We start from the raw sequence: 13661 nt of genomic DNA, 5'->3' as shown, positions 1-13661 counted from the left end.
ATTTTGAATTCTGTAATGGAGTCCAGTTGGCAGATGTGAGGGTGAAGTGAGTTCAAAGTTTGGGTACAGCCCAGGAGAGCTGTGCAGAGCTTGATGACTGGTAGTAGAAAGCGAATAAAATATTTACCAAAATGTCAATACTTCCCTTTATGAGTGTTGTGCGTCAGATTTAATGAGCCCCCTCCATGCACATATACCTTTCTAAACTATAGCAGGGTGGGAAAAATGAACAAAAACAGCCTAAAATACATATTAAAACCAGAAGTAGATCTTGTTCCTTCTTTCAACAAACCATGACGGTCAGAAATGTGTCAAACTGTGAAGTATAACAAGGCTGACACACACACACATACACACACACATCCCTGGTCGTGAGTTTAGTACGCCCCCCCACTCTCTCCCTGTGACGTCATAGGGTACAAGGAGCGCAAGTTGCAGCGATACGGCTCGCGCTCACTCAGCCCTTTCCAACTACAACCACCGAGCCCAGCCGTTACATTTTATTGCAGTTTTATCTCAGTTTCAACGCTTTTGTTAAAACATAGAAATAGTAAACTTCTGTGCAGCCGCTGACGGCAAATAGAGGACTTCTCTCCGAAACTGAACGCAGGCGGTAATTTATTTTGAAAGTTGGATTATAGCTTGAACTGAGGGGAAATATTGCCTGCCAGATGCTGCACAAAAGATGAGCAGCAACGAAGTGCAGATTGTGGAAATCAGCGGAATCCCGAGCTGTCAACGGTAATTTGTTTCCTGTTTATTTCACACAGTTTGATGATATTTCCACGTGTGCTGAAACATCACTTATTTTGACACATATTACAGGCTGTTGCAAGTCTTTTAATGTGACTGACACTTCATGGGGAGCGAATTATGCGATTTGTACGACTCATGAACTTATTGGTCATGGTGGTTGTGTGATTTTTCGTGAGGTGCATTTTGGGACAGTTTTATTTCTGATGTACAGCTACTGTAAATCACTTATCGCTCCGGTTCAAATGCCATGTTATCTAAACCATCCTCTATCTAGGATCTACACCTGGTCTGTCAAAACCACAAGTGTCGTAAACTTTAGTGGATGACAAGGTAAAAGTGACCCTCGTGCTGTTCACAAATACAGTAATGAAGTGTCCTTTATATAAGAAATAAAGAACTTTCTGCCTCTGAGTGGATTTCAAGCACCAGTGTACTGCACTGTTGGATTATTGTAATTACATCATCAGTTATTGCTGCAAAATCGACATATGTTTTTTCGAATTAAACACAAATCCATGCACATATCTGCATATGTGAAACCTACTTTACTTTATAGTAGACTCATGTGCTGCCTAAAAATTGAGTCAGGCTATAGAGGGATAAACATAATAACAGTGCAATATAATATAATGTTACAAATACTTAAAATACAATGCAACTTTTTGATAAGAGGTGAAATTTAACTTTAAGGCAATTTGAAGTAAATTGTGGTATTGTTACATTGCATTCAGTGGTAATGTAATGTTTCTGTTATTGTGTCCACCCTGTGTGTAAATCAGCCAGCTCATGTTGAGGGCTGTAGTGCACTCTACAGACCACATCAGCTCAGTGAAACCGAAACCAGAACCAAGACCAAAATGAGTTTGCACTTAGGCCCAAAAATAATGGAAAGTTTAGGATTATCAAACCAAAGAAAACCAAGACATGTTTTTTTTGCAAGCCTAATTACATTATCTTGCCCTCTCTGTGCAAAAGAATTTCAGTTCTTAATAAGAATTGTAAAAAATATTGAGGCCAGGATGTGTACAAAATTCACATTTTACACAAATATTTAGCAAGGCATGTCTACATTTTTTATTTCTGCTTTTTTTTTCTTACAATGAACTTTGCAATTCTATGGGAATCCACACGCTGGCATCCTGTGCTGTACATTAGAAAAATATGTCTAATCATGTACCAGGCAGAATAAACACATTAACGTGTCTCTGTGTACACTTTAACACTGAATACATTAGAATATAATTATTGCAGGAGTATTTTTGATCCTAATGAGACCCACTTGAACAGCATCACGCCAGTAAGAGAACAACATGTCTCTGTCCCTTGTGCATTTAGACAGAGTGTGGCTATTGTTAGGTAAACACCTCTCACGCAATACCAAACAAACATATTCATTTCTACACCCTGACACATCTGTTGCAGTAATGTGAGCAGTGCACACTCCTTGCTAAAGCATTAGCCCTGTGCATACAGGTGCTTCCATGAATGAGTGATGTCTCTGTGTATGTTGTCTTTAGTGATAATTTGCAATCATTAGTGGGCAGTACAGGTGCTACAATGCATACAAAATACACATTAATGCAATTTTGTGTTGCATAAAGTCATCCTCTGTTCTCTGAGTGCTACTACAGTCAGCAGAGTGAAGTTTTCTCAGTTGCGAGTGCCTTTATGTATGTGCATTAAAATGCTGAATGATCAATTTGGTGTTGCTTTTGTTCAGAGGTTACATAAACATTTGAGTCTGTTATGCATTCAGTACGTTGTGCTTTCATAAAACTCGCCAGCTCAGTGACCGAGACTGTAACCTGGCATCAAGGGGCTGAAACTGAAAGCAATGCTTTCTGATACATTTGCCCTTTAGAGTGCTATACGTTAGTACTGTAATGTTCAACTCAGCCTCCCGAGGTGTTTTACACTAAGTTCGTGTGAGAAAAGATGCACTGATATTCAAATGACTCCACTCTCCGTCCTCTCTGCATCTGTGTAATTTTTTGCCTTGAGCTAAACAGTGTCTGTATCATGCAGTGTGCTTTAATGTTAGGAAACCTATTCTTGTTGGAAATTTCTGTCCACAAAAATGTACACAAAGCTTTTTTTCCCCTAATGGTCACCTTTGACGTATTATCACTGCTGACAGCTAATGCTGTGACATGGATACAAGGTTTGATAGAGTGAGGCATCGTGGTCTCAAAGCAAGAGCCACATGTACAGTTTTATCAGCAATAAGCCACCAAGATAAGTCTTAACAGATGGTTACAGTTGATCATCATATGTTGTATAAATGGTGACCAAGTGCCCCAATTTGTGCAGGACTACATAGCATTCTCGTCCCTTGTCCTGTCTTTTTGTCCTTGACCTGTGTCTGACATATTTAGACGATGCCCCACATTTTGATTCGCTCAAGTTTTTAAAAATCAAACCATTGATATACAGAATAAAATCTGGCTTTTGGCCTACAGATGTGAAGACAGCGGGGAAGGCTGCCATTACAGTGCTGTGTTTGATGTCAACCAATCTGCGCACACGTTAGTTAAGTGCAGATGAACCTTTTACTGTCCTGTATATGCTACGCCCAATGGGAAAAATCTGGAACAAGCACAAAGTCACAAGCTATGCAGATTCAGGTGAAAAATAATGGGAATCACTGCAAAGGAAAAAAAAAAAAAGAAAAAGACTTTGCGACTCATATTTGTCAGTATTTTTTCAGTTTTTTTATGGATATGGCATGAAGTGAAAGTACATGTAAGACAGATTAGAAATGTTTTTTGTTGATGTTTTTTTAACAGATATTTTTAAAGATATTTTTAGACTATCCCTCAGCATTGGTTACATGTCCCACATTGTCCCACACAAACAAACATACTCATTTCCCCTATTTGGTTTTAGATCTGGTCACCCTAGTTTAATGTGATGACAGGGCTAGGAATAGCCTATTATTTAAAGTTTGAGGTCTTAATAAGTTATTAAGTCTTACAAATGGATTTCAAGACAGATTTATTTTTAGGAAATTGTCTAGAAATTAGTGTTGTAATATTAAAGAATCACAATTAAAGAAGCAAGTACTTTGTATGGTAACAAATTAAGTAGTCATACCCAGTGGGCAGATTCTAGCCTGTTTTAAAACATACATTTTTATAACTGAATAAAGAACTGTATAAAATTACTGCAGGTCTGAACCTTATGTTTCACTTTTTAAAGAAAAAACAAAAAACAAGGCCGTCTGTTGGCTTGTTGATTTTTCTGACCCTGTTTGACTTAAAGGAAAAATTGCAAAACCCAACAAGCAAAATGTCAAAATAACATAACACGGTTTAATATGTACAATTTGTTGACTTATGGAGGAGAGCGAGGACAGTTGGGACAGGGGGACAGTTAGGACAGTGCCTTTTTAGCAAGTAAGAAAGCAGCTATGTCTATGCCATTCACCATGCTCATACTCAGCCACAGCCTCTTCACTTTCCACCTCAAAGTGGAGACTTTATGACTATTCCTCAGATTTTATTCTTGGCTTTTAGTTCAAGGTGCAAGTAATTTTTTTTAATTAAAAAACTATCATACTGTTTTTAGTTATGCCACATACATACATGCATACATGCGGTTGACATGCAGTATATGGTAACCGCATTATGCTGATAGGTGCCACTGTATTGACAACCAAATTCCATATCAGTATTTTATAAAAATATGATAATGTTACAAGTGACATTGTTATTACAAGCTGTTAATATTTAGACTGTATTTCTTTCTAGTTTAATTAATTAATTAATATATATTTTTTCCCACCCAAAATAAGGTGTCCCAATCAGGGGGCAGAATTTTTGGAAAAGGTACACCTTGAACACTTAACAAAATTGTGCCTGTCATGTTTGGGTTGGCCTCTTAAAAACTTGATAAATTAGTTAGTAGCCACCTGTATTTGTTCAGTCATCATACTATTTCCATACCTGCTCAAGTAGTTTATGAGTAGTAGAAGGTTATTTCATGTTGATATAAAATTGACCCTGCCTTCCCAAACCCAGTTTAAAACCTTTATGAACCATTGCACCAAAGAACTGTCTTTTTGATGTACTTATTCATGTAACTAATTGCAAAATAAATATTAATTTAACTTTAAGCCAAAGAAATAATGTAATACCCTCCCCCGTTTCTACCTACAGTCTACAGTCCCTAACAAAAAAAATATGGAGATGGCTTTATTCGTTTTAAGTCATGCATCCAGATCCAGGTCAAACAGATATATATCACACCACTGTCTGCAAAGCACTTTACGGCTTTCACAAACATGTGCTTGTCCTGCCCGTCTTTGATTTGTAACTTGCTGAGTCGAGCACTTAGGCTGCAGAGATGAGAGTTATCCTGTCTGTAAACATCCAGCTTTGTGTCTGTGGTACTGTGGCTGTTAGAGAAATATGGTGAAGACGCTCAGTGAGAGATTCATTTAAAGTAGACTGTGAAGCATTTCACACTGAAAATAGAGTTCTTTGTTTTTAATCTAGCACTTAAAAAATGTGTTTGGTCAGTCCTTGGTGACGTATTGCTGTGTATAATTGACATGCTGCAAGATCGAGGTTAAAGAGAGGTGAACAAAAGCAACACTTGACACAAAGGAAGAGAGATGACAGCTTAACATATTGCTTTGTCTCTCTGTCTTTTGTGGTTTCCTGAGTTCGAGCCATCTAACAAGAGGAGCATGAGAGAGAGAGAGAGAGAGAGAGAGAGAGAGAGAGAAAATGGCTTTGCTTTTGTCTTGTTCTGCTCCTTCTTTTTTTTCTTTGGCTGTAAGGCAAGGCAAGTTTATTTGTATTGCACTGTGTCATGACAAATGTTATTCAAAGTGCTTTATAGTAAAAAAAATCCTGATAATGATAATGATTAATAATAAAATAATAATAAGAGAATAACAAAATAACAGGACAAACAAGTTTAATCATAGTACAAACACGTTTAAAAAGTAACTGAGAAAAATAGATAACAGTGCAACGAAAACTAATTACTAAAAAGCTGCAGAAAAGGGGACAGTCTTAAGCTTAATTGTAAAAATGGCTACATTTGAAGCATTTCTTTTTTCTGCTGAGTGCAGAAAAAAAGAGATGAAAAGAAAGAGATCTAAAAACTACCGCAGAGATACAAAGAGACGGTCAGACAGATCCTCAGCTGATGGCCTGTGATGGTACGGAGGACAGGTGTGAGGAGGATTGGAGGTGTCAGCAGCCATCAAGTGACTATGGACATCCTGTGCTGCTCTGGTTCCAACAGACCCCCGCGATGGACCCAGGGGGGCCAAGAATAGCTCCCACTACAAAGAGCTGTCACTCTGGATTTTAACAGGATGGAGATAAGAGTCTGGAAACCGCCGCTGGGCTCCACTTAGGCTGTGTGCTATCCAGCTCATAGCACCTTGTCTGTGAACACGCACATATATGTACACACTAATAAGTAATGAATAGATACAAAAAAATGTCAAAGTGAATAATATATAGCCCATATATGTATTAAAAGTCAACCCCTCAGAGATGATGCAGACACCTCTTGAGCAAAAAGGCAAATAAAACAAACTACTATGGTTCCAAAAGAGATACCAAGCAATAATTAGCCTTTTTCCAAGGCAACCCAGTTTCCTAGATTTTAAGTAAAATCACCTTGTCAGACTTCACAGTGTGTGCTAAGTTCACTGAAAAACACATTGCATTTGCTTTCACCCCCTTAATGATAAAAGTCACTAAAAATGTTGGTATTGGAGTCTGGCTGTGAAGAGAGCATAGATAATTTTAGTTTCAGTTCTGCTTTAAATAGTCAGATTTTGGTGAAAATGACTGTGCGTGGGAAGTACTGAGCATATGACTGGATAAATGAGACCTGGACTATACTGCACTTAAGTTCTGTGAGAGTTTGTAACGGATGTTTTGATTGCACTTGTTAAACTTGATCTCCAGTCAATCATTGTATTAATATGTTTGTTGTTTTTGTTGTGGCATGTGAGATAGACAAAGTTTTAAGATAACGTGAGAAAACTTTATTGTCCATTACCTTGCATAAAATGGAAATTTGTCTTTGGCATTCTGGCATCACAGTGTAAAAATAGACATTAAAAGCTAAAATGCATAAATACATAAAATACATAAATAGGTGTTAAACAGCAGCAGTGCTGATGGACGGGGGATGGAAGTTATTTTATTGTGTCTCTGTTAAGGATAATCACAGAAGAAGGCAAAAATGATCACTTGTGTCCATTTTTTCTGGTTAGCGGGACCTTGAGTCTCCTGCCAGATGGCAACATCTGGAATGATGAATGAAGGGGGTGGGTGAGGTCATTGTAGAATCGGGCTGCCTTTTTGGTTTTGGACCAGTTGTACAGGTTTTGGAGTGGCAATTTTTTTTCCTCACAAATTCAAGAGAACAGGGCATGACTTATGATAAACAGATGAAAATTTAAAGCAAGGAATGTGGTTCAATCTTGCCAGGCAACACTTTTAATATTAACAAACTTTGAATAAACAAGCAAACAGCACTCTGTGGCGCTGTGCAGCAGTGAAGGTGGGGCTTCAAGGCTCTGAGTAAAAAATGCCCTTTTATTTCATCAGTGTATCTGACTGTGGGAAGCTGTGACTTGGATGTGTTTTTCTGGCAAAATACTTCTTTCTTTGGAGTAGAAGCACATAGTAGTATACACCGAGTTGCATATTTTTATGTGCTTTTGAGGTACTTCGTGGGTTAACTTTGGGGACAGTGAGTTGCAAAATAATTCAATATTTTTCATTTTTTAAACATCATAATAAATCTATAGCTGCTTGGGTGACAGGTGCTGTTTGTATTAGTGGTTCTTCAGAAAGCTGCAAGCAGCAATATCCCAGGCCAAGCCTGTGTCAAACGTGCACTGCAGTAGTATGCACCGTTACAGTGTTTACTGTATTTAAACAATTCAAAGGGAAAGATCTGAACAAATCCCTTCCTGTTAGTGGCAGGAAACATCTACTGCTTATTGAATAGACATTGACTTCTGTATTACTTTGAGCCACGATTTGATGGGTGATTTTGTTGCCCAACTTTCAGGCACGTGCTGGGTTAAACGGATGAGTTAAGAGTTTATTAAATCTTCCCAAGTACGCTCAGCAGTGTGCCAGTAGCAGAGCAACTGTCAGTTCCCTTAATGAAACCTCTTCTGAACGAGCTCTTTACCTCCAGGGGAATATCAAATTACTTATTTGTTTTTTATGGAGCAATAAAGAGAAACACTTGCTATAGCAACAGAAACCCGCTGGTGAAAGTGGAGGACACGCTCAGTGGTTATCTTACACCACTGTAGGGCAATTTTATTGAGATGCATCAACCTAAACGTGTCATATAAGCCACAGCACAGAGCGTACTGTGCTCTGAGCGCTGCCCCGATGTGGCTCTCTGGTCTCTGGGCAGCCTCTGTTGCCTCTCCTCCATGTTCTCAGATATCAGATATGAAGTGCAACACATTCCATCACTTTCTTTGGTCTGGGTGGCTGCCAACAGCTCACCCTCCTGCCCCTGTGAACAAATCCAGACAATGTTTTGATGTTGCCTGCTCTGCAGTTGGGGAAACAACAAGATTAATCAAACTGAAAGAGCCGTGCGTCCCCGCATAGTGGACAGGTTGAATTGTTTCTGCAACACCGGTCAGAAAGAATCAGCACTGTAGTTGTTGTCAACAAAAAAAGAGCTAAAAGTTTTAAATAGTTTTATATGTATTTTTGTTTTAGTCTGCGTCTTGCCACAGTCACACAGCACTGTGTTATTCCTCTTTCCACTTTCACAAACATTGAACGCAAGTAAGATCAATAAAGTAAAACCAGAGATGCAGTGCTCTGGAGAATCTACATCATTACATTCTTGGTTCTGTAAGAGGTTTGCAATTTCAACCTCACAGCATGACAACTCACCGCAGTCCCCCTGGCTATCAGCCAGACATCGAAACATTTAAATCCCGTCTTCGCTGAATCAGTTCAACAAAGTCCCACAAGGAACAGTTTGAGGATTACAGCATCCCAGTGTGTAAGAGGTTCAAAGGCAACTGTTGAGAGCTGACGCTGTGCAGGGAAGTAGAGAGATTAATTCATCCATTATTTTAAATCAATTCTCGCTCAGTGTCAATGTCGGTGTTATTAATAATGGATTTTTAAAATCACTCATTCTTTAAAAGGAAATACTGTTTATTCATTAAAGAACAGCTGTTTCACTGGATGAGTTTTGCAGAAGATCTTTAATTATTATGAAATCAAACAAGTAAAAAGTAGGTACCATTATTACACGAGCACCATGTTAGTTTAAACATTGTAACATACAGTTAGTGTTATTTTAAAAGTTGGATTCTCCTGTTTTATATATAAGTAAATATAAACAAAAATGACAATGCAAAAGAGACTAAAAGATTTTTGATCATATCTGTAGGAACAATGCCTAAAATTCAAGTCTGGGAAATGTTTTCCATTGTGCTATTTGACTGACATTTTAGGGCATTAGTGTCGGGTTCTTTGTTGAGCTACTGACTGGAGCACATCTTGGCCTTGTATAGTAAGTATGCATATAACTGTAGAAATTTACATGCCATCCCTTAGCATCCAAAACTGATGCTAGGGAGGTGCTGAGAGCATCACAATTTGAAGCGTAGAGCAATTCACCAAGCTTCTGTATTTGCAAGAATGCATAGTGCTGATTAGAGAGTGTAACTTTTCACATTGATTAAGAGTCCTGATAGATGACGGTTGGCTGTCGTGTCTTTCACTTTACTTTTGGCAGTGATTTCATGCCCTCGTCATCTGTTTTTTGACCACTTCAGCATGTTGAATCGGTGGTGTAGCCCAAACAAAAGTAACAAAAAGATCAAGATGATGTAAGATCAAAACAAACTTTGCTATGTTCGGTAAGATGACTATTTTTAGCCATTGAGCTCTTTAGCAGAAACAGTTACAAACTTTAATAAACTGTTTATGTTACTGTTCTCTAGCACACAGTAAATATCAACATCAGGTTGTGGTGTGAATGTTCTATCTTGCTAACTAGCGTAATGCATCTTATCGTCTCCTGGTTTCGCTTTTTGAATGATATATACAGGCCACTGCCACCTGCTGGTGTGGGGAGTTATTTCCCCTCATGTAGGAGCAGATCATAAGTGCTAGTTGGCCTTTGGTTTTAGTCTTTGTAGTATGTTCAAGAGCAGCTTTTTTGGCAGGGGACACAGGCGACGTAATGAGACACAGCAGTCGGCCTTCATTGCCCCTTGTTCTTTGATGTAGATTCGGTCCGGCCCTTATCATTTGGAGTGCTCAAATCACAGATGGTACAAACAGCAAAACACAACAGCCAGCAACCCCAGCTGGTTAACTGCCTTTTTGGCTGCTTGAACTATAGTGATTTTATGAGCTATTTTTAGCGCCCGCCCACGCGGACATTAAACCAACCAAATTACACTGTCAGTCAGAACGAAAAATTCATGCCCACATACGGATTTCTCAGTCGGAAATGACCTTTAACTTGAGTTTGACTTTAAAATGTATCAAAAGACTCAATTTCAAGGATGGTAGAACGTATAGAAATGATAAACCTCATATCAGGCGTTACAGGATGCCATATTCCAAAGTCTCTCTTGCTTAAATGGGCATAAAATATAAGGATGAAATGAGACATCTGCTTTCTTTTGGGTAATCTCAAACCACAGCCAGGATAACGTAATAAAAAAACAGCACCTTGTGTGATATATTGTATTTTGAAGTCCCATATTTTAAACTGTCAGCGGGTTGGATTAAATGAAATAGACCAGGTATGGGAGTGAGCGAGGAGAAACAACTGTCTTTGATGTTTGAGCTCAAAAGATTTGAAGGAATGATAATTTAGTGCTCCTCCCCATATGTGAAGACTTGACTTCTTTGGGTCTCTTGAAAATTACACTCTACAGACAATCAAGTTGCCCATTAAATTCAGAGTTTAATCAGAGTTTATGTGAGATATGCAGATTCATACTTAGAGGTCATGACTGGAATAATCTCAGAGGACTCAGATCAGTCATGCTGGCCTGAGAGCAGATCAGTGGGCCGTGATGATGTAAACACATCCCTTGTGCTGGCTTGCTATAAGATGAATCACACAATCAGCTCAATGTGGCTTATATGATTACTCACTAATGAGCAACCTACACGCTCCAGTGTTGACTGAACCGGGCCATGTGCACGTGGCTGCTTACGGGTCACTATTGGTCAAGTTGTTTGAGAGTTTGAAAGGTGGCAGTTGTGTTCATGTCTGGGTAACGTCTCCCTTAACCTGCCGGTCCCGTGGGAAGTAAATTCTGCTTCAGTGCACACAGAAACATTTCCATGCAGGGTGGAGACTGGAGCAAAAAAAAAAAAGAAAAAAAAGTAAGTAACACATGAGAATCAATACCAGCAGAGGAAGATGAAAGAACACAAAAAGGTTTTGCTTTTCTCTGAACTGCTTTGTCCCTGGAGGAGGTAACTGTATTGAGCCATTTTCTGTTTGTTCAGAACTGTGAGGCACTAAAAATAACCCCTCCTCCCTTGCAACGTGTGTGGGTCGAGGGTCAAGTATAGCTCCTTTTGCTCCCCGACACGGCCCATTATCACAGTACAGCGCACAAACAACAGTCGCATTATCTCATAACCTGCTCAACTGGAAACTGTCGCAGCTATGCCTTTGCCATGGGCTTTGGGTTGCATACTGTCCACATGACAATTTACCCCCAGCCACAAAGTATTAATATGTAAATTCTGGTCTAACACTGATCTTTTGGGTGAATTTTCTTCTGGGATCATGTTTTTGTTTGTGTGTGTGCGTGTGAATGTGTGTATCTGTCTGTATGCAGCTAATCTCACAAACTACTGGACCAGTCAGCCTATTATTTTGTGCGCGCATTTATGACTGTGCACGAGGGCCTCTTGTGGTTGCAGTGATTAGCAATCGCTGAAAAACTTGTTTTATTTAGTGTTGTTTTCTGCCATTGATTCCTTCCTTTCTTTGCAAAACCAGCAGGGGCTGAAGTTTTCTGGAATTTAGCTTGGCTAAAGACAACAGTTTTGCAGGCCACATTTCAACCTTCGCTGTGGCTCAAAAATTGACATCCATGTAAAAGATGGGTCTTATTTAGAAACTGAGCTAATTTTGTAGACTAGCAGATTTTTAATTTTGTCATTTGTCTTTGATATTTGTGCTTCAATCTAATCTGTGCAACATGCTCCAGCTCCATCAAAAATAGGTAAGGTCCCTATTTTCTAAGCCATGTCTGAAATGCGCTTCAGCACATCTGCAGGAATCACAGCATTTATCAAGAGTGGACTGGATCAGCTCATAAGACTGCTTGGCAGTCTGGTGGAGATCTGCACTCTAGTGAGAGCAATTTTCTACTTTTCTTTTGTTTTTTAAAATGTATTTTCTCTCTATTGCTTGGTTGTGTTGTTTAAGTCTGGTGAAAACATCAGGTGTTTGTGTCTCACAATTCAATTCAATCACTGTAGTTCCTGTAAATTAGGTTCTCATGCAACAAACACAGCTCAGAAAATGCTCAGAAAAGGTCACACAAAGCTAGTGATTAGTCAAAAAGAAATCACTCAATTTTTAACCAAATTCCAGTGTTTTGGTGGTAATTATACTTTCAAAATCAAACTGTTGCACACACACACACTGCATATTTTGGGGACTCTAACTGCAAATGTCTAATCACAACTTTGATCTAAAACAGCAGCAGGGTAAGCAGCTGTTGAAGTGGAACTCAGTGAATTATTTCACACACACAGTGTATTTCTTGTTCAGTTTTCAACACTTGAACAAATCTGTAAAGCCAAACTACCCTTCCACTGAGCCATTGCTCATGAAATGGATCGTGACTTTAGATGATTTATTATAGGCTTTGCTTCCAACAGAGCTTTAGGACGTCATTTGGTTAACAGACCTCAACCAGAAAATGTGCCAGTACTCCCTTAAAATGATGAAACCACAGAAGGAGTCTTGGTTTACTTTTCCACCAGCTTTGGGGGATAAATGTGTTTGAAAATACACGTGAGCTGTGCATGGCTGAAGGAGCAGTGTACTGTATGTGAATTTTTATACGAGATATATTGTACATGTTGATGCATGGTGAGCCTCTGCAGTGTATAGTATCCACAGCAGTGGAGATTATTCCCACTGCTGGCGGATATAGTGCCTTTGTGTGTCATTTTCTGAGACTCATGTTCACAACACCGTGAAATAACTTCAGGATTATGCAGACAAGAATAAGATTATTTTTGACATGTAAGTGCATCTGGAAGGAAAACCTTTGTTTCATTGATACAGAAAAGAAAAGAGCACAATGTGTTATATCACATTAAATATAGAACATCCATATGATACTGTTAAACGTACAATATGTGGGACAGTATTTCCCGATCTACTACTGGACCCTTTCAGTCTAACTTTGCAGTCGTCAGTTTATAAAAGAAAAAGCCATCTAATAAACAGCTGCGCAAGAAATTCAATCACTGCTGAAACTCTGAGGGCTGGTCAAAACACTGCAAAACTATTATTTCTTCACTGTCTATTGATAATGTCAGTTCACTTTTGGATTATTTTACAATAAAATCCTGTCATGAACCTCCTATTCTTAATTGACCCGATGTCATGAAAACTTTAAACAATCTTTAAAAAATTGTTGAATATTTTGAGGAATACACTTATTCGCTTTCTTACCAAAAGTTAGACAAGAATTTTGCCATTACTATGAGGAGAGCGTCCTAGATCTTCTTTTCACCCCTTTAAATAGGTCGAACACATAATTCTGTTGCTTTAAAACTTGAATAGGCTTGTTTTGTGATTTTTCAACACATTTTTAACTTTTTCTCTGTGGCATTTGTAACTGGGTATGTATACTCGAAAATCTTTAAAAATGCAACACT

General features: G+C 38.7%; 1 protein-coding gene across 1 annotated transcript in view; it reads left to right on the top strand.

Moving 5' to 3' along the window:
• The first annotated feature begins 437 nt into the window (after positions 1–437).
• The window catches only part of gcgra (glucagon receptor a), a 48078-nt gene continuing 34854 nt past the window's right edge, over positions 438–13661 (top strand). Inside the window, exon 1 of the mRNA XM_042504626.2 lies at positions 438–741. The gene's annotated coding sequence lies outside the window, so the exon portion shown is untranslated. The remainder of the gene's footprint in view (positions 742–13661) is intronic.

The sequence above is a fragment of the Plectropomus leopardus genome, chromosome 18 (genome assembly GCF_026936395.1).
Source record: "Plectropomus leopardus strain MGB_pleo_1.0 chromosome 18, ASM2693639v1, whole genome shotgun sequence".
NCBI lineage: Eukaryota > Metazoa > Chordata > Actinopteri > Perciformes > Serranidae > Plectropomus > Plectropomus leopardus.
This window is presented reverse-complemented; position numbering and strand designations above follow the sequence as displayed.